The sequence below is a fragment of the Bos indicus genome, chromosome 3 (assembly GCF_029378745.1).
Source record: "Bos indicus isolate NIAB-ARS_2022 breed Sahiwal x Tharparkar chromosome 3, NIAB-ARS_B.indTharparkar_mat_pri_1.0, whole genome shotgun sequence".
In the NCBI taxonomy this organism is placed as follows: Eukaryota; Metazoa; Chordata; class Mammalia; order Artiodactyla; family Bovidae; genus Bos; species Bos indicus.
In genome coordinates, this window is record NC_091762.1 from 83,742,610 (window position 1) to 83,770,596 (window position 27,987).

The window sequence follows — 27,987 nt, forward strand, 5'->3', positions numbered from 1 at the left end:
TTTGTGCTCAGTTGCTCATTCAAGTCTAACTCTTTGTGGTCCCAAGGACTGTAGTCCACTGAGCTCCTACGTCCAAAAAGTTTTCCAGGCAAGAATACTGGAGTGGGGTGCCATTTCCTACTCCAGGATTCAGCCTTAAAAAGGAAGGAAAATATAACACATGTTACCACATGGATGAACCTCGAAGATATCATTGTAAATGAAATAAGCCAGTCACAAAAAGACCAATATTGTGTGAATCCACTTATATGAGGTACCTAAAATAGTCAAATTCAGAGAGAAACAAAGCAGACAGGTATTGCCAAGGGCTGGGGTAGGGAAGGGAAAGGGAGGGGAATAGAGAAATAGTGTTTAATGAGTAGAGTTTGTGTTTTGAAAGATGGAAAAAATTTGTTGTACTTGAAGCTATCAGGATGACTATGAAGGAGTAACGAGAAATATCCACCAGGTAGGACCTTCAATGGAATTCCAATACTTTAATAACTTTGGGAATAAAGTGCTTTTCTAGGTTAGCAGAGTGAGATACTTATGTGCCCCTAATTTAGATTCTGGCTTAAATGAATCAACTGAAGAAGAGCGGGAAATTTTCAATATAGACTGAGTACTCAATATTATGGAATATGAAATTTATTAGCTGGGACAATCATATTGTGGTTATTTAATAAAACACTCATATTTTAAGATAGATACTGAAGTTTCTAAGGGTGAAATGGCATGGTGTCTGTGATTTGCTTGAAAATATTTCAACAAAAAGAATAACAGTTTAGACAAATGAGGAATACAGTTCTTCTTGAATCTGGGTGATGGATATGAGTTTATACTTTTGTGTGCTTGAAAGTGCTCCTAACATTCAATAAACTGATAAGTCATTAAGAAAAACCACTGAGCTCTGCTAATCAAAACACAGGTTGTTACTGAACCAAAATTGAGTTTGTTTACCCAAATAAGCAAAATCAATCTACTGACAAGGTTGTGGTGAAAGAAAGTACAGCATTTATTTGCAGGGTGCCAAGCAAGAAGAATGGGCAAGTAAATGTTTAAAGGATCTGAACTCCCCAGTGACTTTCAGACAGGAGATTTTTAGATTAAAAATAAGGGTAAGGAGCTTAAGTGTGTGATTATCTCATGGATTCTTCTGATTGATGGGGTTTTAATCAACAAAGTGATATCTGGCATCTTGATCATCATTCTTCTGGTTCCAACTTGTTTGTAACTGCCATACACTGCCAGTGGATTTCATCATGAGATCCTGGTTTCTGGAAAACAACTCAAAGATAGGTTGCATCAGTTTATTATCTATATCCCTTGAAAAGGATCTAGGAATCCTGTGACTCTGTTTTATGGCTAAACATTTATTGCTTGATTGCTTTTCCTTTGTTCCTGCATTTCCTCAATTCTGTAATCATTAACTGCTTGAGTCTGCTCTTTGGAACTCTGCGAAGACCTAAAAAATCTCAACTTTTTTCTACAAACAAGAAGTGGGGACAATAGGAGATTGTATCCAGGAAGACCCTGCAGGGTCCTGCTCAATTTCAGGTCCCTCTGCTCTTTGATACTCCTCATCCTGAGGGGAACAGGGCGACGACCGCTCTGGCTACTTCCTGCTGAACAGGGGCGATGTTAATTCTTCAGAATTAGAGGAGCAAAAGTCTTGGATCCTCTTTGCAAAGAATTCTCGAGTCCCAAGTCTAGCATCGTACTTTGAATTATGAAAACATGATTTCTCTCTTTGACCACTTTGTCATAGCATCTGAACAAATAATTGAAAATTAAGAAACACATTAGAAAGAAGATGATAATCAAATGGAGCCTTGTAAAAGTACCCAAAAAACCCCCTATTTCAGATGTGTTCTGAAATAAGTCCTGATGTGCATCCTTTTTATGTACATCCTATAACCAGGTAGCCTTTTGAAGTATTTTGTTTACTCGGGTTTCAACTTCTCCAGAGGTATTGATGTATACACAGCATGTGGTATTAGCCATTATACACACTCCTCCTTGTTTTGCTAATAAGAAATCATGGACTATTCTATTGCCCGGGAACACTCGAGTCAATGAATTCAAAGGTGTGTGTTGGGCTGCAATACTTTTAGCTGTGTCCTCAGCAATTTGTCCAATTGTGGCAGAGAGGTTATGAATCGTATCTCTATTGACATAAAATCTGGCAGTTGGTGTGAGGTTGCCAAAAGAGCTTTGTCCTATATTGTCTTCATACACTGCCAATATCATTCTTTTATCATGGGAAGGCATCTTTATATATCCCAGTAGGCATGACCCTTCTATTTGCCAGCTGTCTAAGCAGCGATATGCCGTCCCTTCCCTTCTTGGGGTATTCTCTGTGCCACAGACAAAGTAATATCCTGGAGGGGCACAAGTTATACCTCCCAGGGTAGTGAAATTGATACTTTCTTTTTGGGGGAGCACAGACAGTATGTTCTCTAGCCAGGGATCACTACCATTGCAAGCCCTCCATATTCCTGTTACATTATATTGAACTTTTCTGACTCTCTGGCATGAATCAGTGTCATTTTTAGCCCTTTCACATTTGTCACTCGTACATATCAGGGGGTTTTGTTCATCACATTTTTTCAGGAGAAAGTCAAGAGACCGCGGTGGACCAGTCTTAGCTCTGGATCCAGTGAAAACTTCCTCAGACAAGGTGAAACAAGGGGTGTGGGCACTCTTAGGGACTTCGATTAGCCTAACTTTGAATATGAGTCTTGGAGGAGGACAATGATAGTAGGTCGTGGGGTTCGGCACAGTACCAAAATCAGCTACGGGGACTATAAGTGGGATATAGTTTTTTTGGATGTCTTCAGATACCAAATGGCATAACCAACAATTACTTAAGTTCTTACCTGTGGCTATACTCTGAGATAACATAATTAGAGAATTTTCCCTCCAGGAAGCAGCAGACACCAGTGGGATGAGGCAGTAAAGCAAAGCAAGAGCCATCATTATAGCTGGGGCCAAGCTCTTATGTGGGAAAATAGCAATGGCCCTAAACTTTGGTACTAACTGTATTATCACAAGGTTTAAATTAAAATAGAGCAAAAGTTAAATATCTCTTATTATCAATATCACAGCAAATGATAGGCTTGATTGTCTACAATATAATCACAGGTAAAATGATTAGATGAATCCAGAAGCAAAGAAAAAAAGGATAAGCAAATAATAAAACAGAAAAATGCTCCAGCCAATTATAAATGTTATGATAAATGGTCACAAGTCATTCACAACTTATAAAAGATACTTTCTTTGATTTAACTGAAGTCCCACTGTGGACTTGTAGGAAGGCAGACTGTTCAGCTAGCTCTGTGGTTGTCTTTTCTGTAACTGCTGAGGACTGTAGATTTGTAGTTGAGTCAGAAGCAAGCTTCATCCACGTGTATCAGATCCACAACTTGACTTCTATCAATTGAAAAGAAGAGCTAGTTAGCAGTAGAACATAGTAAGGCTTCACCCTCCAAGGCTGGAGTTGGTTCTCTGGTGTATATTCTTCTTCATTATTAGGAGCACTCAGTCTCCAGTTCAAAAACACTGGAAGAGGACATCTATGGGAAACATTATTTATTAGTACCAAATTTAGAAATAGTATTTCACACTTACCCCAGTGTTTACACATATCTTACAGTGTCTAATTTTTTTACCTTTCAGTCACATGTCTGACCACTTACCTGCTCAGAATAGAGGAAGACTCTCTCACACAACAAGGCCTCAATTGGAGTCTACTTCTAGGACACATTCTAATTCTAAGCGATGCAACTGGCAACTTAATGCAGGTTAAGTCAGTTTCTTGACAGATTTTAGCCATTGTCTTTTTTAATGTGTGGTTCTGGTTGATCACAGGCTCTAAGATGCATGCAAACTCTTTTATTCCACATATTTTAGATTCTTCCTGAATCATATTAGCAATAAAGACACCTCCAGTATCGCTCTGAATTGAGCTGGGTAGCTCAATTCAGACCGTTACTACTTCTGAAGTGTTTTCAATCCAGCAAGGAAATGTTTCTAAGCAGCCTGTTAAGGTCAGCCATCACTAGTAGGTGGCTATAGTAGTAATTCATGTATAGTAGATATACATGAATTAAAACACTCCTTGATCATTTTCCACTTGCTTCTAGATATATAAGACTTAATACTTATTCTCATGACCTTTCAAGGTTCTCAGTATGTCAGGTTAAATTGGGTCAGGTTTATACTTAGAATCCATGCTGTAACTAAAGGTGTTTTTTGCTGACTGTCTTGGGCAATGCACAACTCCCACCTCCTTTGGCTTGAACACTGTGTCTAGCAGTTTCAAAACTTCCTGGGGGCATGTTTGATTTCCTTTTCTTCAGAAGTGAGCAATCTATCTTTCCAAATTGCCCCGTATGCATTCACAACTGAAAAGGCATATTTCGAGTCAGTATAGATGTTAACTATCTTAACCTCACAGACACAGAAAAGTCAAGTGAGAACAAGAATTTAACGTTTTGGGCCAAGCATGTGATGGCAAAGCTTCCATTCCTATGATCTCCTGCAAGGTTATCACTGTGTATCTGCTCTTTCAGTTTCTATGGTCCATGAAACTACTTCCATCTGAGAAGTTCTCAACGTCTACATTTCCCAAGGAATCATTAGTCAGGCCCAAACAGCTGCTCAATAATCGGCAAACAATAATGCATGACCCTGGGCCCAGGGGTCACCCAAAGGGGTGGGGAGCAATGAGACCAGATTCGCAAAGGACACAGGCTTTGGGGTCACATTAGGATTATCAAATAAAATTGACTGATATCCTCTCAAGTGGTCGGAAGTGAGCCAATATCCACCCTTTAGTTCCAACAGCAGCAACACATAGTCGGATGTAAACACCACGGTTGGCTGTTCTGGAGTGAATTCTGCTGCTTGCCACAAATCCAGAGCAGCAGCTATGACACTCAGATACATTGACCAACCCTGGATTATACTATCCAAAGCCTTTGTGAAATAGGATACTGGGCATTTTGTGCTCTTAGATTGTAGGTCAATACCTCCAGTCTCACTACCTGTCTTTTATGTTTAAAGGGATCAAATGACTTTTTCAAATGTGGCAAACCCAGAACAGAGGCGGTCAGTAGTTTTCCCTTCATTGACTGGAAGATTTTTTTCACATTCTCTGCTCCCCCTGAGGGCTTATTGTCAGACTTGTTTTAGGGCCTCATGTAACTGTTTAACTATTAGCTTAAGTCGGGGACTCATGCGCAGCAGAATCTTGCCATTCCAGGAACCGAGGCTACTGTCTTTGATGTTGGACACTGTTACTCTGGCTACTGTCTCCAGACAGTCATGGATCAATTCCTCTGGCCTTTGGTCAGTTTGATTCCTAGGTATTTCACTGAGAGTCGTGAAATCGGGCCTTTTTCCGAGAGAGTTTAGAGCTTCATTTGGCCAGAGAGTTGAGATTGTTGATTGTTTTGATTTTCAGATCTTCCTTACAAATGCAAATAACTCTTGGGATTCAAGACTCAAAGTTATCTAGAAAAAGACCTCTGTTAAGTCTAACAGTAATCTTCAGGTTAAGATAGTTTGAATATAGGTATTAGGGACTACAGTTTGGATGTCTTTCACTATCTGATTTATGGTTCTTATGTCCTGAATGAATCAGTGCTCTTCAATGCGTGGCTTTATAAAGTCAGGATGTAAGTATTATACGGTGAAGGCATGCATGCATGCTGAGTTGCTTTTAGTCATGTCCAGCTCTTTGTGACCTTGTGGACTATAGCCCACCAGGCTCCTCTGTCCATGGGATTCTCTAAGCAAGTATACTCAAGTGGGTTGCTGTGCCCAACACCTGGGGATCTTCCCAACACAGGATTGAACCCATGTCTCTTACATCACCCGCATTGGCAGGCAGATTCTAACCACTACTGTCACATAGTGAAGTCACTCAGTCATGTCCGACACTTTGCGACCCCACGGACAGTAGCCAAGCAAGCTCCTCCATCCATGGGATTTTCCAGGCAAGAATACTGGAGTGGGTTGCCATTTCCTTCTCCAGGGGATCTTCCCGACCCAGAGATTGAACCCGGGTCTCCCGCATTGGAGGCAGATGCTTTACCATCTGAGCCACCAGGGAAGGCCCTACTGACACATGGCAAGCCCATAAGTTGACTGAGGGAGGAAAATAAGCAAGTATTTTTAAAATCCAGTTTATCAAAGTCTGCATCCCTGTTTTGCTTGCTCCTTTAAAAGGTATTGCCTTAAGCTCAGAGCCTGAGTGTCCGGTTTCAGTTTCACCTTCACTGCTATGGCCTTCCTTGCTGTACCTGCCCCCTAATCAGCCTATGCTCTCAGGCTTCCCTGGTTCAGGATGTCCTGTCAGGGATGCTAGTGGCTCCATCCCTTGACAGGATGGCTGCCTGCAAGGCGCAAGCTTGTTCTGGTATTCCCTCTATATTCAGTCTTCCAGGAGTGAAAGTCATTTTAGCATAATAAATCTCACCTCAACAATGAGACTGGGCTCTCTGGCATGTATATAAAAGTGTGTTTTAAGTTAAGCACCTCAATCTAGGGGCTGCAAAGCAGTTTTGGGAGAGGCATTCTGTAGACTCTGCTTGACATGGCTCTTTTTTGGGGGGTTAACTCGGGTTCAAAACTGAGCTAGTGGCTCCAGTACCAATCAGAAAGTCAGTTGTCTGTTTCCCAAAAAAGGGTTACCTGGCACTCCTGGTGGGAGGTGGGATGGGGCCTTTCTCCTCGAGTGAACTCCCTGGCTTTCCTCACTCTCTCTTGTCTCCAGCATGAAGAATGATTTCTCCTCCTCTTCTGGTTTCTGTTTTTAAGTTGGGACAGATTTTTTTTCCAGTGGCTTTCTTGGCTTTCAATAAGCACTGCTGGGGATGTACTTTAACATGTCCCCTTTAGGGGTCTCTTCTCTGAGGGCTACCCTTCACTCTCTTGGGTCCCTGGAACCTTATCCTCTGCTCAGATTTCTTGTCTCCCCGTTTCTCTGCCCAGTGAGTATCGCTGCCGAAATGGACATCTGCTGCTTCATTTAAAGGGTCTCCTTTTGTTCTTGTATGCCCTCCCGACTGTGAGAAACTGAAAGCAGTTTCTATTACACCAAAAGAGGTATCAGAAGCAGAAAAAGACCTTCTACCTTTTGCACAATTTCTAGATATCTGGGGCACTCTGAGCCACAGGGTCTGGTTAATTCACTTAAAATTCTCCAGATTATTTAGATTCACATCTGTATATTGGTGATATGCCCTGTCCATTCTCTCCCCAAACTCAGGGTTTTTACTGTGGCTGTTTGCACATTCCTTGCACCTTATGAAAACTCCTGTGTTGGTTCTCCTTTTTGGAGCCCTACCATGATGCACTCCTAGTAATGCTCAATGCCAGCTTTATGTTCTAGGTCATTCTCCTCCCAGTCTGGATCTGTGGTGGGAATTGCTTTTGCTGCTGGTGCTGGGAGGAGATTGCCAGAGATAGCAACATGCATTCTACCTGCCTCTTCTCTAGCATTTTCTATTACCATCCTTATCTCTTCCTCAGCCAATGGGGTAGTTAGGAAGCTCTGACCCAGTTTGGACTGTGGGTGGCAAAGATGGAGGAGAATGCATTTTCCATCCTGGTATGGTCATCACAATAGGTTTGTATATTAATGTTCCAATTAAACAAGTCTGAATTTGAAAAGGGAGAGTATATCCGCATGAATCCTGCTGGCTGATCTTGGGCATTTATTCCTCCAGTGAGAATCTGCCTCAGTGTGAATGCCTGGCCTGAACATAAGTGGTTCTCTGACCAATATGGGCGCTCTGTCGGATATAAGAGGGAGACAATTCCTCCTTCCTCAGCTTCTACCTGAGCAGGTGAAGGTGAATTTGTGGCTATGGGATCCACGGCCCCTGCCCCTGCTTCCCCATTCTGCCCACCATACAGAGACAAGTGAGATGGACATCTAGGAGCATTTATTTGTTGAATTAATTCTCCTTCTCTTGATTCCTGAGAATACGGTTAAATTTTTTAAATAGAACTTTTAGTATCTCCCTATTTGAGGACATTTCTTTCTCTGTCATACTTTATGCATGTTACATTTTTCTCTGAACAGGTTTGCTTGATAAAATAATATCAAAGGGTGCACTTAAGAAGCGTCATTCCATTTCTTCCCATTTAACAAAACAGTTCTGGTTGAAAGATCGTGTTATTTAGAGACATACTAGGGGGCAATGTAATCCAGGTCCTAGACTACTGAGGCCAAGCTGTGTTGCAATAGAACACCATTTTTTTTTCTTTTTTCAGAGGTGCTTAAATATTTACCAATTTTGCAAAATATACTCTCAGGGTCTACAACATGGAACAGACCTTTGATTATCCGTTTTGAATTGTTCACAGAGAGTGCTGTCAAATGTTAAAGAAGGAAGCAAGTCCACAAACAGAAGGCATCTCTCAGGGTTACAGATTCTTTAGTCCAATACAGAAAACCCTCAAAATCAATGCCCAATCATGGACACAGCCAAGTGGCTAAAAGAAAGAATACCTTTGTGCCATCACCCTTGAGCTCTGCTATTTCACAGAGATGTCACAAGCTAGTGCATTGTTCCATCACCTCGATGTACCAAGGGCCATTGTAATCCAGTTGGTGGCAGAGGCTCGGGGTTGTCCTTGAGACAAAGGTGCTCAGGAGTCTGCGGGACAGACTCTTAGAGCCACTTCTTGCAAGGGGCCAATGTGCCCCAAAGTCATCCAGCTTGGGTGGTGGTCCACAAAAACAGTTGCTCACTTGAACTCATGTTTACTTGCAGCAAAGTCAATCTATTGATTGCAGGTTGTGGTGAAGGCAAAGTACAGTGTTAATTTGCAGGTCATCAAGCAAGGAGTTCAGGCCCTCTGAGCATTCGCTGCCTATTCTCCTTGCTTGGTGCCCTGCCCGTAAATGCTGTACTTTCCTTTATCATGACCCACTGTCAGTAGATTGACTGCTGGGCATCAGGTGAATGAACCCAAGTTCAGGTGAGTAACAAAACTGCCCTACATGTCCCACAAATACTATTAAAGCAAATATCAAGGAAAACTGAAAATAAGGACAAAGTTGTACATATAAATGCTTACAAAATTAAAGCACTGACTAATATAGCAGAATCCAAGTCAAAATAAAGAGATGAAACAAAGAAACATTTTCAGTGACTGCAATCCAGAAGTATAAAATATTTTGTGTTCCAAAAAACATGGCTAAGACAAAACCAAGGAAAGACAAAATGCTGAGTTAAAAGTAGAAATTTAAGAGAAAACTATAACAATAAACAGAGAAGGCAATGGCACCCCACTCCAGTGTTCTTGCCTGGAGAATCCCAGGGACCGGGGAGCCTGGTGGGCTGCCATCCATTGGGTCGCACAGAGTCGGACACGACTGAAGTGACTTAGCAGCATAAGAATAAAAGCAAAAGCCGAGTAAGAATTTTCCTTAAAGAGAAAAAAATAACCATGTGCAAAATTAAGCATAAAAAGTGAGCCAAGTATAACATCATATAAGAAATGAGTCACCAGTCCAGGTTCAATACAGGATGCTTGGGGCTGGTGCACTGGGATGACCCAGAGGGATGGTACAGGGAGGGGGGTTCAGGATGGGGAACACATGTACGCCCGTGGCAGATTCATGTGGATGTGTGGCAGACCCAATACAATATTGTAAAGTAATTAGCCTCCAATTAAAATAAATAAATTTAAATTTTTTAAAAAAGTGAGACAGTGTGAGGATTTTAAAAGATACATCAGCAAATGTATGGTAATAAAGAAAAAAATCCAGATGGAACACATGATATCCTAGCAAGACTTTGCACTTAACTTACTTGCGGTTTTCAGCTTCCCCAGAAATGTAACCTTAGCCAGCTGGATCGGAATTTTCTGATTGGCACTGAAGAGGTTATCTGTTCTATGGGCCCTCTCCATAGCCTGTCCCCAGAGCAAGAAGCTGTCTACATGATGAAGCTGCCATTCTTTTCCCTCAAAAGATGTCCTGGCCGAAAAATAATCTCTTCTTTCCCTAAGGGCTAGTGGAGATACTCCCCAGTTTGACCTTCAAATTGACTGAGTTTTGTTTACACCTCTGCTCACCTTCGGAAGTCCTTGTTCTGGAAGAAGGATGAGTTCTCTGCAGAGCAGGACTTGGTCTCCTGTGCAGCTGTGACTCGGGGCTAGAATTCAAAGAAAGCCATTGATACAGAATTTTAGTATGCAGAGAAGTGGAGAAGGCAATGGCAACCCACTCCAGTACTCTTGCTTGGAAAATCCCATGGGCGGAGGAGCCTTGTAGGCTGCAGTCCATGGGATCGTGAAGAGTTGGACACAACTGAGCGACTTCACTTTCACTTTTCACTTTCCACTTTCATGCATTGGAGAAGGAAATGGCAACCCACTCCAGTGTTCTTGCCTGGAGAATCCCAGGGACAGAGGAACCTGGATGGGCTGCCATATATGGGGTTGCACAGAGTCGGACACGACTGAAGTGACTTAGCAGCAGCAGCAGCAGCAACATGCAGATAAGTACCTCCATTTTGTACTCAGAAAATAAAAATGGTATTTTTCTAGATACGCATTTGCTTAAATTTATATGACTGTAATAGGAAACATGTTTTTCCTTTCGTTTTTAGAAAAAGAGCTCAATTTTCTAATAATGAAGGAAATGTAGAAAGAGTTACTACTTCCAACTCTATCCCCAGTCAGAAAAAAATCTGAAGATATAGGCTGGAGATAAACTTCAGGCCTCATGTCTAGGGAATGGAGGAGAAAGAATCAAAGTCTGGGTTCCCTAAGTTCTGAAGCTCTCGCTTGTACCATTGCCTCCAAAGACACTGTTAATTTCACCTCCTAACCATGTTTTTAAAGCAAATACTTTAGTCCTTCCTCATTTCCTCCTGGTCTTCATTTTCTTCTCTCATGGCACTACTATTTTCATATTCCCAATTTCTTAATAAGAGACACCTAGGAAGATGCCTTTCTCATGGTCCAGTGAGAGACAGAGCAGATATAAAGCTAGAGGAGCCCAGGACAGCATCTGCCCCATGCTCCATAGTTCTGTCAGCCTTACCTGGAGAGGGGTTCCAGCTCTAGGACTCAACCTGGAGCAGAGTGAGGAAAGAGGCTAGAGGGCTGATCCAGCCGACCAGCTGATCCAGGCTGATCTTATATTGTCTCCTCCATCCCCTTGCAGAGTTTTCAAGTCTCTAGGCCCAACCCCTTTTAAATCCCACCCCTTCCCTACCTTATCTCCTGACATCTCATGAACCATGAAGCCACTGCTGACTTCCAATCTTGACTTTCTATCCATAACCACCGAGCTCCACCTTCAGGTCCAATTCTTGGGCATTTCTGGTTCTCCCCCACTCCACAACTGCCAGGATTCCAGGCTTTCAAGAAAAAAAAAAAAAAAAAAAAAAACGGAAACTGTCCATCTCTTAGTTGTGTCTGATGCTTTATGACCTCATGGACTACACAGCCCACCAGGCTTCTCTGTCCATGGAATTCGGGCAAGAACACTGGATTGGCTAGCCATTCCCTTCTCCTAGGGAATCTTCCTGACCCTAGGATTGAACCTGGGTTTCCTGCATTGCCGCTGGATTCTTTACTGTCTGAGCCACCAGGGAAGACCCCTCAAGGCAATAAAGTCAACACTGATTACCAAATTATTCAGCTACAACCCCAAGAGTCAACCTTGACTTCTCTCTTTTCTTCAATCCCCACATTTAATCATGCTCAAACCCTTGGATTTGTCCACTTCTTTCTCTCTCCATGGTTCTGTTACATGTGACTCTATGCAGCCTTCCTGGGCAGAGTCCTCCTACTATGTATTCTGTTTTAACTCTTCTCTGAGGTCCACAGAAAACAATATGTGATGCATATTTCCAGAACTGTTGTACAGATGCTAAAATCCCCACATAATGGAAGTTATTGACTTTAAAAAATGGACGTGAAAGTTGTGAGTTAAGCTTTATGGGGAGCAAAATGAGGGCTGTAGCCTGGGAGATAGCACCTTAGATAGCTCTGATAAACTGCTCCACAGAGGTAGTGGGGAAGGTCAGCACAGATGTGATTTTGGTAAAAGGGGAGTCCATGCAATCAAGTGCATCATTTTTGTAGAAGTTTTCTGCTAGTCTCGTGAAAGCTTCTAGATATGAGGAGATGCAAGAATTGTGCTCATAAGGCCATCTTCTGAAAATATCTGTCTAAAAACCTGTCAGTTTTTTCCAGAGCACAGAGTGCCTCATTCAGCTCTCCACCCAGAACTCCTTTAATGGAGTGTTGAAAGCCAACAGCTGCAGCAGCACATGATTTAACCCTTGTAGAGGTAGATGGCAAGTATCAATTTGTAGCTGCCAAAATTAACTACTTGAAGACCATGAACACACAACACCCCAGACCTACTGGAGCCAGAGGACTGATAAAGTGATACTGTCCTGTTACCTTACCACCAACAAATCAGAGAATTATAAACAACCTGATTACATTCCTTGTGACCGCCCGCCCCGCCATCCCCCAATATGGCCTTTAGAAGTGCTGCTGCTGCTAAGTCGCTTCAGTCGTGTCTGACTCTGTGCGACCCCAGAGACCGCAGCCCACAAGGCCCCCGTGTCCCTGGGATTCTTCAGGCCAGAGCACTGGAGTGGGTTGCCATTTTCCTAGAAATGCTACCTACTCCAAAAAGAGTGCTTTCCTGAAACCCATCAGGGAGTTCAAGTATTTTGAGCACTAGCTACCTTGGACTCTTGCTTGATGCTCTGCACTTTCCTTCACCACAACCAGGTGTCAGTAAATTGGCTTTATTGCATGCAGGCGAGCAGACCCAAGTTTGGTTCAGTAACAGCTCCAAGTGGTTGTCACAAGGCCCAACAGTAAGGACAGGCAAGCATCATGGCTTGGAGACAGAAAAAACATGGCCAATATTCAGTTCACAAATCACTTGGTTTATTACAAGCAATTAGCCTGCCAGACACATTAGTCAAATTTGGGAATATAGAAAAGGGGGTAAGGAACCTCTCCAAGCAGAAGTCTGGGCAGGAGACATGTCAGCAGGAACAGTGGTCTCCTGTCTGCAGTGGGTCTCCAGGCAAGTGTGAGTGGGAAGTGGGCCTCCACTCCCAGAGCCTCTGGCAGTGTCCTCTGCAGCAGCTCTCAGCAGGTGGAGTCAGGTCCTCAGTGAAGCATCTCATTTTAAGGAATAACATTTACCCCTGGGGAGGGGACCTTGACTCATAAGTTGCTTCTTCTGTTCCAGTGACTTGTGTCACCCATCAAACTTCCCTCAATTTATCCCTCAGTCCTCCAGCCGACTTTTCAAGACAGAAAAAACATGGAATTTCACCCTGGCTACTGAGGCTTAAAACCCTTAACTTAGCTTAAAGTCTTACAAGTTTCACACAAGATGAATAGAAATCATAACACAAAAGAAATTATATCATGACATCATTTATAACTAATATTTGAGAACATTTATATTATTAACGGTACTTATTCTAAGAAGTTCAATTTACATTTTGTTTCACATCTCAATACATCTCAAAAAGAGAGTCAAATTAATTATGGTCAAACATATAATGCCAAAATTGATAAATGCTTAATGTTTGTATATCTGCATTCATTAGCTGTTAAGGCTGAGATGGCTTTTTCTTGGTATTTTTTCTGTGATTATACGAACAGTATTGAGTGGTGAGGTACTCATCATGTTGATTTTTAAAAATGCACACAGCCAATTATTTTAATTATAATAATAGACAGGTAGACAGGTAATGCAACTGCCCAATATTTTAGAGGCCAGTAGATTAAGCCTATGAAGTTTAACCAGCATTCAGGGATAAAAAGCCTTCACAAGTTATAGTATGGTGCCAAACTAGAAGCCTAAAGAACAGGTAAAAGTTTAAAGAACAGGTAAAAGTTTAAAGAACAGGTAGAAGGTTAAAGAACAGGTAGAAGGTTAAAGAACAGGTAGAAGCTTAAAGAACAGGTAGAAGGTTAAAGAATAGGTAGAAGGTTAAAGAAAGGTAAAAGAACAGAGCACTAATGAATTGCTCTTTCTAGCAACAGCCATAGTGAATTTTCTACTTCTTTCTTGGTTTTGTACATTCTCAGTTTTGAGTCTGTGCAAGAGCACGAGGGAGGAAAACTAAGGGAAAGACTGTGGAGCCATGGCCCCCCACCCCTATTCTATGGGCCCACCCTATGCTATGGGCCCACCCTATGCTATGGGCCATGCCCCTATGCTATGGCCCCCAAAGAGTTTAAGAGGCTCGGTTTCCAGGATCTCAGGGTCCATACATTAAAAATCTTTTGAGTGCCAGCACCCTGGACTTCTGCTGTTAAGGCACTCATCCATTCAGATTCAGGCTGTACCAGCTGTGCATCCTAATACAGTAAGTTAGGAAACCTCTCTGTGATTCCATTTCTAAAATAAATGAAGCAGGCAAAATAGTCCCTTCCTCATGTTGTTGGCAGAACTTAGAGAAAATTCAGGTAAAATATCCTTCATGATGCTTAGAATTCAGTAATACATGCATATTGCAACAAGTTTGTTATATATGCGAAAGTAAAAAGAATCAAAGATACCTTCAACATTTGATGCATGTTCTTTTGGATTTTTTCCTAGGACTTATGTTGCTTACATAAAATATGAACCTCTTATAACAGTGAACTTTCCTTCATTAGGGATTTTCATGAGACTTCCGTGAAATACAAAAAACAATTGGGGAAGTGTAAGATATAATTCAAGCTTTCCAACAGTGAAGATGAAATCTTATCCAGCAAGTTACTTAAGCTCTTTTTACCTCCATTTTCTATAAAATAAGAAATTCTGAGGTACCTACCTCATACATTGTTGATTAAATGAAGTAAAATATGAAAAAATGCTAGAATAGTGAGATGTAGCTGCTGCTGCTGCTGCTAAGTTGCTTCAGTCGTGTCCGACTCTGTGCGACCCCATAGACGGCAGCCCACCAGGCTCCCCTGTCCCTGGGATTCTCCAGGCAAGAATATTGGAGTGGGTTGCCATTTCCTTCTCCAATGCATAAAAGTGGAAAGTGAAAGTGAAGTTGCTCAGTCGTGTCCAACTCTTTGCGACCCCATGGACAGCAGCCTACCAGGCTCCTCCATCCATGGGATTTTCCAGGCAAGAGTACTGGAGTGGGGTGCCATTGCCTTCTCCAGTGAGATGTAAGTCTCCTATAATTGTTTGCTATTATATTGCTATTATCATTTGTTTAAACTTGGCTGTATTTTTTTCTCAAATAGTTCTCACATATTTTCTTTCTTTCTTTTTTTTTTTGGTTAATATTATTCCTGGGTAATGATTATTTTCACCACCATTGTAAATGATATTCCACTCCCTACCCTCAGTCTATGACTGATAAATTAGAAAGCAGTAGCTGACAGCCTGTGGCTAGTAGCTCACAGTCTAGCATCTCCTGGGAAACAGATCTTGTAAACAGATTAATTTTATCACAACAGGTTAATTGAAAAAGTAAAGGCAAGCTTACTGTTAGTGGGTTCTGTGAATGGCAGAGAAGGCTGTCAGCCACACTTGCAGGAGTTGTCTGGGCAAGTTTCTTGGAAGCAGTCACAGGGGGCTTGGTCCTCAAGGTCAAAGCCTTTTGCACCTGTGGTTGGTACTGTGCTCCCATCACTGCTTACCTCCTGTTCAGTGGATGTGCCAAGGAGGTGGGTTCTACCACTGATGCCAGAAGTCAAAGTGGAGGCAAAAGAAGAGAAAAGATTAGAGAGTCTGTTGCATTCATCTCTACCTGCCCTGGGACTAGATACCCTGTTCCTTTGCTTTTCACTCCTGTTGCTCCTAAATTCCACAGAGATTTGCAGCCAACATAGGGCTTTCCTTTGGGGTGTAGCACTGTTTTAGCCCAGAGGACATATCCTAACCTAGTAATCTTTCTCTAGAGGAAGGTGGTTTCTCTGAAGAAAGGATGCCTAATTCCATCCTGTATTAAAAATTCTAGTTCTCATTTCAGAGTGAGGACTCTTTCCTGTATTTGAGATCAAGCTATTTCTTTTGAAAGAGATTTCATTCTGATGATGTGAATCAGGTAATAGAAAACCTGCGCCATCTTCTGGCCATGTGTCTGAGTAGGTGTCTCGAAAAGTTCTTTTAAAAACATTTTTTTTTTTTTCAGATAAAGCTTTTATTAAGCAACTTTATCTCAGTACGTGAAACAAACTCTTTTAAAATTTTACTTTTCAAAATCACTAGTCAGTCAGTTCAGTCGCTCAGTCATGTCTGCCATCTCATAGACTGCAGCATGCCAGGCTTCTCTATCACCAACTCCCAGAGCTTGCTCAAACTCATGTCCATGGAGTCGGTGATGCCATCCAGCCATCTCATCCTCTGTCATCCTCTTCTCCTCCTGCCTTCAATCTTTCCCAGCATCAGGGTCTTTTCTGAGTCAGTAAAAACATTTTTTAATGAAATATATTTGGTGTATAATATTATATAAGTTACAGGTGTACAGTATAGTGATTAACATTTTTAAAGTTTATACTCCATTTACAGTTATTTAATATTAAATATAGGTTTCACTTTTCTAGTTGCTAAATCTAAAGTTTTGTGAACTTCAACACGTATTCAGTGAAGACTTACCTGAGTTAGGTGAAAAGTCAGATTCTGATCCCTAAGTGTGCACCTGCCCGCACCAGGATCCTGATCTGATGTAAGCTGTTCACAGACAACACTCTTGAGAAACAGTAAAAATAACGGGTCAAACGTCAACATGTAAATGATTATGGATTTTTAAAAATCATTTTATGATGAAAAAAGAGACCACTTTTTTGGGAATTCCCTGGTTATCCAGTGGTTATGACTTAGTGTTTACACTGCTGTGGGCCTGGGTTTGGTCCCTGCTGGGGGAACTAAGATCCCACAAGTTGCATTGCATGGCAAAACAAAAAATCAAACAATAAAAACACACTTTTTTATTAAAATGCATAAGTTTGGAAAGTACAGGAACATTAAAGATGAAAATTAAAATCACATATAACACCAAATAAAAGTATCACTTTATAATTCAATTTTTGTTCCATTTAATTTTGTGTCTGCAACCAAAATTCCTTTGAAAATATGGTTTGAACTAACTGCATCATTTTCCGCTGGTGACTTTGTGCCGCATCATGTTTAACTGTTCCCACTTGGGTTATGGAAGATCTTTAGGCTGGTTTCTCTGTTAGAAATCATAGTATAGTATTTGTATGACCATCCTTTACATTAATCTTTGTGTACAACTTTGATTACTTATTTAGGGTACACTAAACCTAGGGTACACCACGGGCTTCCCTGGTGGCTCAGACGGTAAAGTGTCTGCCTGCACTGCAGGAGACCTGGGTTCGATCCCTGGGTTGGGAAGATCCCCTTGAGAAGGAAATGGCAACCCACTCCACTACTCTTACCTGGAAAATTCCGTGGACTGAGGAGCCTGGTAGGCTACAGTCCACGGGGTCGCAGAGTCGGACACGACTGATGCCTTCACTTCACTTTCTTAGGGTACACTAGGAAAGACTGTGGTACAGATTGATTCTTGATAATATCGTCAGCTCATTGTTTCCAGGTTTAATGTATTAGGCAGAATGTCAGAAACATGGAATTGCATAAATGAAAGGAGTCAATTCCTGTACAAACACAGCAATTTTTAATTAGAATCATAAAGCCCGTCCTTCCAAATGTTTATGGAATTTTGCAGTCCAAGAGCTATTTTCCCTCTCCATGCCTCTTTTTACTTGTGTTCTTTGTTTTCCCTTTTTCTTTTCCACAATGTAAAAAAAATCTCGCTTTTTGATTGCTATTCATTATAAGCCTAATTTTAATGAAGAGGTTTAGTAACAGGAGAGTATAGTTTCCCTGGTGGCTCGAACAGTAAAGAATCCACCTGCAATGTGGGAGATCTGGATTCGATCCCTGGGTTGGGAAGATCCCCTGCAGGAGAGCATGCCAACCCACTCAGAATTCTTGCCTGAAGAATCCCCATGGATAGAGGAGCCTGGCAAGCTACAGTCCATTGGGCCACAAAGTGTCCGACACAACTGAGCAACTAAGCATACATATAGTGAGAAAAAGATACACATTTTTCATAATTGAATGTTATATACTATACCAAGTTAAGTTCAATTTTACTGAGTGCTTAATTGACCAGGCACCGTGTAAGACTTCTTGAATATGAAGTGAACAATAATCTAATTCCTGACCTAGAGAATGACATAGGGTATGAAAATAATTACAAAAAGAAGTGATGCATGCACTATTAAAGCAATGAACAAGGTACAGATATAGCAATAATAGTTAATTTTACTGTCAACTCTTTTAATTATTCTCTGTTATCTTGTGTGTGTTAAGTTGCTTCAGTCATGTTCGACTCTTTGCAACCCTATGGACCATAGACCCTCCAGTTTCCTCTGTACGTTGATGGAATCCTCTAGCCAAGAATACTGAAGTGAATTGCCATGCTCTCCTCCAGAGGATCTTCCTGACCCAGGGATTGAACCCACATCTCTTAGATTTCCTGCATTGGTTCTTTACCACTAGAGCCTATGTTATCTTATAAAGTAGTTATTATTATTATCATCATCATTATTGCCTTCCCAACTTTACAGATGAGAACACTAGGCAGAGGAACTTGCTCAAAATTTTAAGAGCCAGGATATGAATCTAGATGCTCCTTTTCTAGAGTCCATACATATAACCACTAAAGAGTAATGTCTCTCTGTAACAGGATAGTGTATCTAGGGAAGGGTAATTTTTAATTCATATTGGACCTGTTTCTGTGAATTTATCCTTTATCTTGCCCCTCTTGTTACTGTAGGCATACATAATGACCTGCCTCAGGGAGATAGCCTGACCCTGCCCACGTGTGAAGGGCTGTACAGAAGTGAAACGCATTCCACTGCCTGAAACTTGCCACTTTAGGAGACGTTTGGAAGAATGAGATGGTTTTTTTACTTTGTTTCTTCACCTTCCTCCCCATCTCTGACCTGTAAAACAATCTGGCATCCAGGCCCATATAAGATGGTTATTTTGAGGCGCTAGACTGACGTCTTTTCCATCTGTCGGCTCCCTGAGTGACGTCCCTTCCTTGTCTCAACATCTTATCTCAGATTTACCGGCCGGTTGTTCATGAGCAGAGCAAGCTTGGACTCAGTAACAAAGGAAGGATGATAACTCTGGAAAATCAAGAATTATTTTTAAAATTAATATTTTCAACTAATATTAATTGAGCAACTACTACTTGGCAAGCAATGTGCAAAGAGCTGGGTGGATTTACAGTCCTGAAAAAGATAGTCACGGTTCCTGTCTTCACCAAGTTTGTGTCCACTTAAAGAAAGAGGCACAACATGAGAGTTTTGAGTTGCGGTTTTACTTTGGGACCTTACTGAGGACTATAGCCTGAGAAGAGTTTCTCATACAGGGCTGAGAAACTGCTCCAAAGAGGAAGGGGGAGAAGTCAGTATAAATAGTTTGGGATAGAGAACACATGCGGTCAAGCATATATCTCAACAACAGGTCACTGCCAGTTGTGCTGGACAGTATCTCAGTAAATGATTTTAGTGCCTTTGTAAGCTTGGAAAGGTACAGAGTCCATAAAAATTTTATTAAAATGTTTATATATATATATATATATATATATATATATATATTTACATACATGTTATATTTGCCTGGAGAATCTCATGGACAGAGAAGCCTGGTGGGCTACAGTCCATAGGGTCACAAAGAATTGGATGTGACTGAAGCAACTTAGCACACACACGTGCACGTGTGCGTGCGCACACACACACGCACACACAATATAAATATTTTAACTTTCTACAGTCTTGTTTCCAAAGCTCAGGGTGCCTCATTCTGTTCTTCAGCCTGAATTCCTCTCAGGGCGCACTGCTGGTCACTGACTGCAGTGGCTAATAATTTTATCTTTGTAGAAATAGAGAGTGGGCAATGTTCTTTGTTTTACACTACACAATCTAGTGGGAGAGCCGTACAGTAAACCCACAAAAACACAAATGAATACACAATTGCCTAAGTGTACTGAAGACAAAGAGGATCTTCCCTGGTAGCTCAGTGATAAAGAATCCGCCTGCAATGCAGGAGATGCAGGAGACATGGCTTTGATCTCCAGGTCAAGAAGATCCCCTGGAGAAGGGCATGGCAACTGACTCCAGTAGTCTTGCCTGGAGAATCCCATGGACAGAGGAGCCTAGCAGGCCACAATCCATAGGGTTACAAAGAGTCAGACATGACTGAAGCGATTGAGTAAGCATGCACACACTAAAGACAAGGAGCTAAGGATTAATATAAAAATAATAATACCAGGATAAGGAGATTATGCTGGTGTCATGAATAACCCATGTGAGGAGACACAACATCTGGAATTAAAGAAAGATGAGGAGTTAGTCAGGCACAAAAATGAGAAGAAGACTTTGAATGTAGGTTATGAGTCAGGAGCTTGGGTCAAGAGGAACTGAAAGAGTGGTTGCAACAGCAGGGGAAATGCTGATGAGAACAGATCATTCTAGGCCACATTAAAAGAAGCTGAATTTATCCTAAAGTCAATGAAGGGTTTGAAGCAGGGGTGGGGAAGAAGTTACAAAGGCCTAAGAACATTTCAAACAGTTATTCAATTCAATGCAGTATGAATTGAAGGTTGAAAGACTGAAAACTGAAAGAGCAATTAGAAGTAGCTCCAGGCAGGAAATGATGGTGCCCTGGACCAGGCTGGTGGTTCTGGAGACAGAGCATTCCTGCAAGAATGGGGAAGCTGGGCTGGGCAGGGCCCACTCTGCACTGACATATCTCTCTACCTGGAAATTCGTTCTAAAATTTCCACAATCCCAGGGGCCCAAATATGCATGATTTTAATCTATGAATTTGTTCTTTCTCAAAAACCTCTCACACAAAAATATTCCTTTTATACAAAAAGTAAAGACATCAAAGTTGAGTGAACCTCGAGTTGGCAACTCAAAAGCTTGAGTTCTTTTGTGATTCAGACACCAGGAGATTGATGCCACTTGGGTGAGTCATGGAACCCCCCTGGGCCCTAGTTTCATCATCTCTAAAAATGGAAATCATCATATAACTTATCTCCTTGGGGTGCTAGGCAAGGAATAGCTGAAGAAAGTCTTGGAATCCAATTTATAATCCATGAAGACTGTCTTACAGAAATGACACAGCCAATGTCATAAAACAACTCCGTGACTCATACATAAGAGAGGCTCAAAGTCCCAGAGCAGGACACTGATGTGCGACGGTGTTGCTCAAAGAATGGAGCAAAGAGTGATCTAAAATGCTTTAAGTGGGTTTACTTTGATTTCAAAGCATATTTTAAGAGCAGAATCCCACATTACTAATGTTCTAGTTTAGTGTTTCTCAAACTTTGATGTACATACAAATCACCTGGAGATCTTGTCGGAAGATTCAGTCCGTCTAGGAGGGAAGGGGGCTGGAGAGTCTGTTAGAACTTTCTAACCAGGTCTCAGGGGACGCTGACACTGCTGGGCCACACCACATCTGGAGCAGCAAGACTGTGGCCTATCCTGACTACTTATATGTTAAAATGCTGCTTCTCTGTCTTCGTTTCCAAGTTTCCATGCATTTCTCTGGTTTCAGCTCTAGGGAATTTGTAATGTGGGTCTTCTGTTGTGGTTCTGCAGAGGGCAGTAGGCAACGTGTCCCATGCCTATTTAGAGTCTGTTTCCACGTCTTGTTGGGTGGCAGCTTGTATTTGATCACATTTTTAAAAGTTATCTCATTGGAGTCCAGCTGTTAAATACAGCTTATTTACCATAGAAAGTGAAAATGTTTGTTGCTCAGTCATGTACAACTTTTTGCAAGTCCCACAGGCTATAGCCTCTGTCCATGGAATTCTCCAGGCAGGAATACTGGAGTAGGTTGCCATTCCTTTCTTCAGGGGATCTTCCCAACCCAGAGATTGAACCTGGGTCTCCCACATTTCAGGCAGATTCTTTACCATCTGAGCCACCAGGGAAGCCCCATTTACCCTAGAAGCAAATGGTTTTCCTAGAACTTGAAGCAGTTGAGTCATTATCAAAAATACTTTGTCCACCCTTTCTGAGATTTTAAATAAGTTTCTTTTCATCTTGAGTCAGGAACATGAATGTATGATCTCAGCCCTTATAACCATGCCATTCCATTGGAATGTCTGAGCCCAGAACATGGTGAGATGAACAAGAACAGCCTGCCTCCCTACACTGTCACTGCCCTAGAACTCACTTCACAAGTATCTGCTGAGCCTGACCAGATGCCTGACATTGTTTCCAGTACTGGCTTTTCAGTGTCTAGGGTTACCATGATCTCAATTCCAGGCTGACCAGACATTTAACCATGGTTCCACTGATTAATACATTTGTCAAGTGCCTGACAGCACAGTTTCCAAGCAGCATAAATCAGGCTTCCTGGAGACAGGCATTAAGCACAGGGTGGGGAGAGATTTACAGGTATTTCAGCTTCCCTCTCTGCCTTCAGACCTTGAAATCTGCTGTAGGACAACAAAACACACTTGCTAATAGGAAAGAATAAGACCAGATAGCACAGTTCATTCCACAGATATTTCTAGAGCACCCATTGTGTGCAGTTGCTGGGCTTGAACTAGAGACATCACAGCGATACAGTTCAGACAGCCATTTCACCTACTAGGGGAAACAGAACGGTTAGCAAGAAGCAGGAGACACAGGTTCGATCCCTGGGTTGGTAAGATCCCCTGGAAGAAGGCATGGCAACCCACTCCAGTATTCTTGGCTGGAAAATCCCATGGGCAGAGGAGCCTGGTGGATAGGGTCACAAAGAGTAGGACATGACTGAAGCCACCGAGTCTGCACTTACACATGCATAAGCATGCAAAAGAGTTTGCTCAGGCATTCCAGTAAGAACAGCAGGCATAAAGACGTGGAGAGTGAAAGAGCATGGCCCACTCTTTCAGAGTCATTTCAGGAGGACTTGGGTTTAGGTTGCACAGGACAAGTGACAGGAGAGGAGATTTGAGAAGGTTAGCAGACACATCTCACTTGTACATCTCCCTCACAGCTTGATACAGCCACGTAACTAAGCTCCTGCTAATAAGATGTGAGTGAAGCAGTGTGTATGTGTGCAAACTCTAACTCCTGCATTTAAAGAAGGAAAATGCATTCCTCCCTACCCACTGGCTAGAATGTGATAGTGATAAATTTTGATCCATGATTAGGCCAACAGCCTAGGGATCATCTGGGGCTTCCCTGGTGGCTCAGAGGTTAAAGTGTGCCTGGAATGCGAGAGACCCGGTTCAATCCCTGGGTCAGGAAGATCCCATGGAGAAGGAAATGGCAACCTACTCCAGTACTCTTGCCTGGAGAATCCCATGGAGGGAGGAGCCTGGTGGGCTACAGTCCATGGGGTCGCAAAGAGTCGGACACAACTGAGTGACTTCACTTTCACTTTCTAGGGATCATAGAATAACAAGTCAGATACAGTTTAGGCCCTCAACATTGGAAAGCCACTGAATCTGCTCCTGACTGTTTATTCCCCATTTGATATGTGAACAAGAAATAATTCTTTAGCTTGCTTACTCCATTGCACATTTGGGATCTCTGTTATAGGAGGAACTGGAAAAATGCACTCAGAATCCCATGGCAGTCTCAACAGTCTAAAGCTGAGGTTATACCAAGTGGGAGAAAATAGTTGCAAATGACGTGACCGCCCAGGGCTTAATTTCCAAAATATACAAACAGCTTATACAAGTCAATAACAAAAAACCCCAGATCCCTTCTGAAAAATGGGCAGAAGACCTAAATAGATATTTCTCCAATGAAGACATACAGAAGGCTAATAGGCGTGTGAATGAATGTTCATCATCACTAATTATTAGAGAAATGCAAATCAAAACTACAATAGGTACCACCTCACACTGGTCAGTACGGTCATCATTAAAAAATCTACAAATAACAAATGCTGGCGAGAGTATGGAGAAAGGGGAGCTCCCCTACACTGTTGATGGGAATGTAAATTGGTACAGCCACTATGGAGAACAATATGGAGGTTCCTCAAAAAACTAAGAATATAATTGGCGTATTATGTAGCAATCCCACTTATGGGAGTTTACCCAGACAAAATTATAATTTGCAAAGGTACACCCACCCTTTGTTCATTAGCAACACTATTTACAATAGGCAAGACATGGAAACAACCTAAATGTACATTGACAGATGAACAAATAAAGAAAATGTGGTGTACATATATATATACACACACACACATATATGTGTATATATAGAAACACTGGTCAGCAATAAAAAGAATGGAATAATGCCATTTGCAGCAACATGGATTGACCTAGAGTTTATCACTCTAAGCAAAGAAAGTCAGAAATAGAAAAATACCATATGATATCACTTACATGTGGGATCTAAAATATGACACAAAGGAGCTTATCAATGAAACAGAAACACCATATGATAACACTTTTATGTGGAATCTAAAATATTACACAAATGAACTTATCTATGAAACAGAAACAGACTCATAGACATAGAGAATAGATATGTGGTTGCAAGGTGGTGGGGGAGGAAAGGACTGAGAGTTTGCAATTAGCATATCAGATCAGATCAGATCAGTCGCTCAGTCATGTCCGACTCTTTGCGACCCCATGAATCGCAGCACGCCAGGCCTCCCTGTCCATCACCAACTCCTGGAGTTCACTCAGACTCACATCCATCGACTTGGTGATGCCATCCAGCCATCTCATCCTCTGTCGTCCCCTTCTCCTCCTGCCCCCAATCCCTCCCAGCATCAGAGTCTTTTCCAATGAGTCAACTCTTCGCATGAGGTGGCCAAAGTACTGGAGTTTCAGCTTTAGCATCATTCCTTCCAAAGAAATCCCAGGGCTGATCTCCTTCAGAATGGACTGGTTGGATCTCCTTGCAGTCCAAGGGACTCTCAAGAGTCTTCTCCAACACCACACTTCAAAAGCATCAATTCTTCGGCGCTCAGCCTTCTTCACAGTCCAACTCTCACATCCATACATGACCACAGGAAAAACCATAGCCGTGACTAGACGAACCTTTGTTGGCAAAGTAATGTCTCTGCTTTTGAACGTGCTATCTAGTTTCATCATAACCTTCCTTCCAAGGAGTAAGCGTCTTTTAATTTCATGGCTGCAGTCACCATCTGCAGTGATTCTAGAGCCCAAAAATATAAAATCTGACACTGTTTCCACTGTTTCCCCAGATATTTCCCATGAAGTGATGGGACCAGATGCCATGATCTTCATTTTCTGAATGTTGAGCTTTAAGCCAACTTTTTCACTTTCCACTTTCATACAAACTATTATTTATAGGATTTTAGGCATTACTTTACTAGCGTGTGAGATGAGTGCAATTGTGCAGTAGTTTGAGCATTCTTTGGCATTGCCTTTCTTTGGGATTGGAATGAAAACTGACCTTTTCCAGTCCCGTGGCCACTGCTGAGTTTTCCAAATTTACTGGCATATTGAGGGCAGCACTTTCACAGCAACATCTTTTAGGATTTGGAATAGCTCAACTGGAATTCTATCACCTCCACTAGCTTTGTTCGTAGTGATGCTTTCTAAGGCCCACTTGACTTCACATTCCAGGATGTCTGGCTCTAGGTCAGTGATCACACCATCATGATTATCTGGGTCGTGAAGATCTTTTTTGTACAGTTCTTCTGTGTATTCTTGCCATCTCTTCTTAATATCTTCTGCTTCTGTTAGGTCCATACCATTTCTGTCCTTTATCGAGCCCATCTTTGCATGAAATGTTCCTTTGGTATCTCTGATTTTCTTGAAGAGATTCCTAGTCTTTCCCATTCTGTTGTTTTCCTCTATTTCTTTGCATTGATCACTGAGGAAGGCTTTCTTATCTCTTCTTGCTATTCTTTGGAACTCTGCATTCAGATGTTTATATCTTTCCTTTTCTCCTTTGCTTTTCACTTCTCTTCTTTTCACAGCTATTTGTAAGGCCTCCTCAGACAGCCACTTTGCTTTTTTGCATTTCTTTTCCATGGGGATGGTCTTGATCCCTGTCTCCTGTACAATGTCATGAACCTCATTCCATAGCTCATCAGGCACTCTATCTATCAGATCTAGGCCCTTAAATCTATTTCTCACTTCCATTGTATAATCATAAGGGATTTGATTTAGGTCATACCTGAGTGGTCTAGTGGTTTTCCCTACTTTCTTCAATTTAAGTCTGAATTTGGCAATAAGGAGTTCATGATCTGAGCCACAGTCAGCTCCTGGTCTTGTTTTTGCTGACTATATAGAGCTTCTCCATCTTTGGCTGCAAAGAATATAATCAATCTGATTTCGGTATTGACCATCTGGTGATGTCCATGTATAGAGTCTTCTCTTGTGTTGTTGGAAGAGGGTGTTTGTTATTACCAGTGCATTTTCTTGGCAAAACTCTATTAGTCTTTGCCCTGATTCATTCCATATTCCAAGGCCAAATTTGCCTGTTACTCCAGGTGTTTCTTGACTTCCCACTTTTGCATTCCAGTCTCCTATAATGAAAATGACATCTTTTTTGGGTGTTAGTTCTAAAAGGTCTTGTAGGTCTTCATAGAACCGTTCAACTTCAGCTTTTTCAGCATTACTGAAAAAGCAATTGCACTCATCTCACACGCTAGTAAAGTAATGCTTAAAATTCTCCAAGCCAGGCTTCAGCAATATGTGAACCGTGAACTTCCAGATGTTCAAGCTGGTTTTAGAAAAGGCAGAGGAACCAGAGAACAAATTGCCAACATCCACTGGATCATGGAAAAGGCAAGAGAGTTCCAGAAAAACATCTATTTCTGCTTTATTGACTATGCCAAAGCCTTTGACTGTGTGGATCACAAGAAACTGTGGAAAATTCTGAAAGAGATGGGAATACCAGACCACCTGATCTGCCTCTTGAGAAATTTGTATGCAGGTCAGGAAGCAATAGTTAGAACTGGACATGGAACAACAGACTGGTTCCAAATAGGAAAAGGAGTCCGTCAAGGCTGTATATTGTCACCCTGTGTCAGACTTTATTTTTCTGTGCTCCAAAATCACTACAGATGGTGACTGCAGCCATGAAATTAAAAGACACTTACTCCTTGGAAGGAAAGTTATGACCAACCTAGATAGCATATTCAAAAGCAGAGACATTCTTTGCCAACAAAGGTTCATCTGTAGCCTACCAGGCTTCTCCGTCCATGGGATTTTCCAGGCAAGAGTACTGGAGTGGGGTGCCATTGCCTTCTCCACTGGCCCCATTACTTTATGGCAAATAGAAGGGGAAAAACTGGAAGTAGTGACAGATTTCCTCTTCTTGGGCTCTAAAATCATTGTGGACGGTGACTGCAGCCATGAAATCAGAAGACCATTGTTTCTCAGCAGGAAAACTACAACAAATCCAGGCAGTGTGTTGAAAAGCAGAGACATTGCTCTGCTGACAAAGGTCCATGTAGTCAAGGCTATAGTCTTCCAGGTGGTCACATGCAGTTGTGAGAGCTGGACTGTAAAGAAGGCAGAGCACCAAAGAATCAGTGCCTTCCAACTGTGGTGCTGGAGAAGACTCTAGAGAGTCCCTTGGACAGCAAGGAGAACAAACCAGTTAATCTTAAGGGAAATCAACCCTGAATACTCACTGGAAGGACTGATGCTAAAGCTGAAGCTCCAGTATTTTGGTCACCTGATGCAAACATTGGAAAACTCCTTAATGCTGGGGAAAGCTGAGAGCAGGAATAGAAGAGAGAGACAGAGGAGGAGATGGTTGGATGGCATCACTGATTCAATGGACATGAGTTTGAGTAAACTCAAGGAGATAGTAAAGGACAGGATAGCCTGATGTGCTTCAGTCCATGGTGTCACAAGGTGTCAGACATGACTATATGACTGAACAACAACAATTTCAGAGAGTAATGAGTGAGAGGATTGTCTCACATTTTGGGAGGAGTGGGGATTTTCAAGAATTGGGCCACTGCCCATAGTTTGGCTTTGATGATTGACCTCCAAA

General features: G+C 41.9%; 1 long non-coding RNA gene across 1 annotated transcript; it reads right to left on the reverse strand.

Annotated features, from left to right (window-relative positions):
• Positions 1-970: 970 nt before the first annotated feature.
• Positions 971-11,362, reverse strand: LOC109556218 (uncharacterized). The gene is made up of 3 exons (XR_011565859.1): positions 11,225-11,362; positions 10,078-10,157; positions 971-3,411 (listed from the first exon to the last, which is right to left on the reverse strand). It is a non-coding gene; the product is annotated as an uncharacterized lncRNA (long non-coding RNA).
• Positions 11,363-27,987: the final 16,625 nt, after the last annotated feature.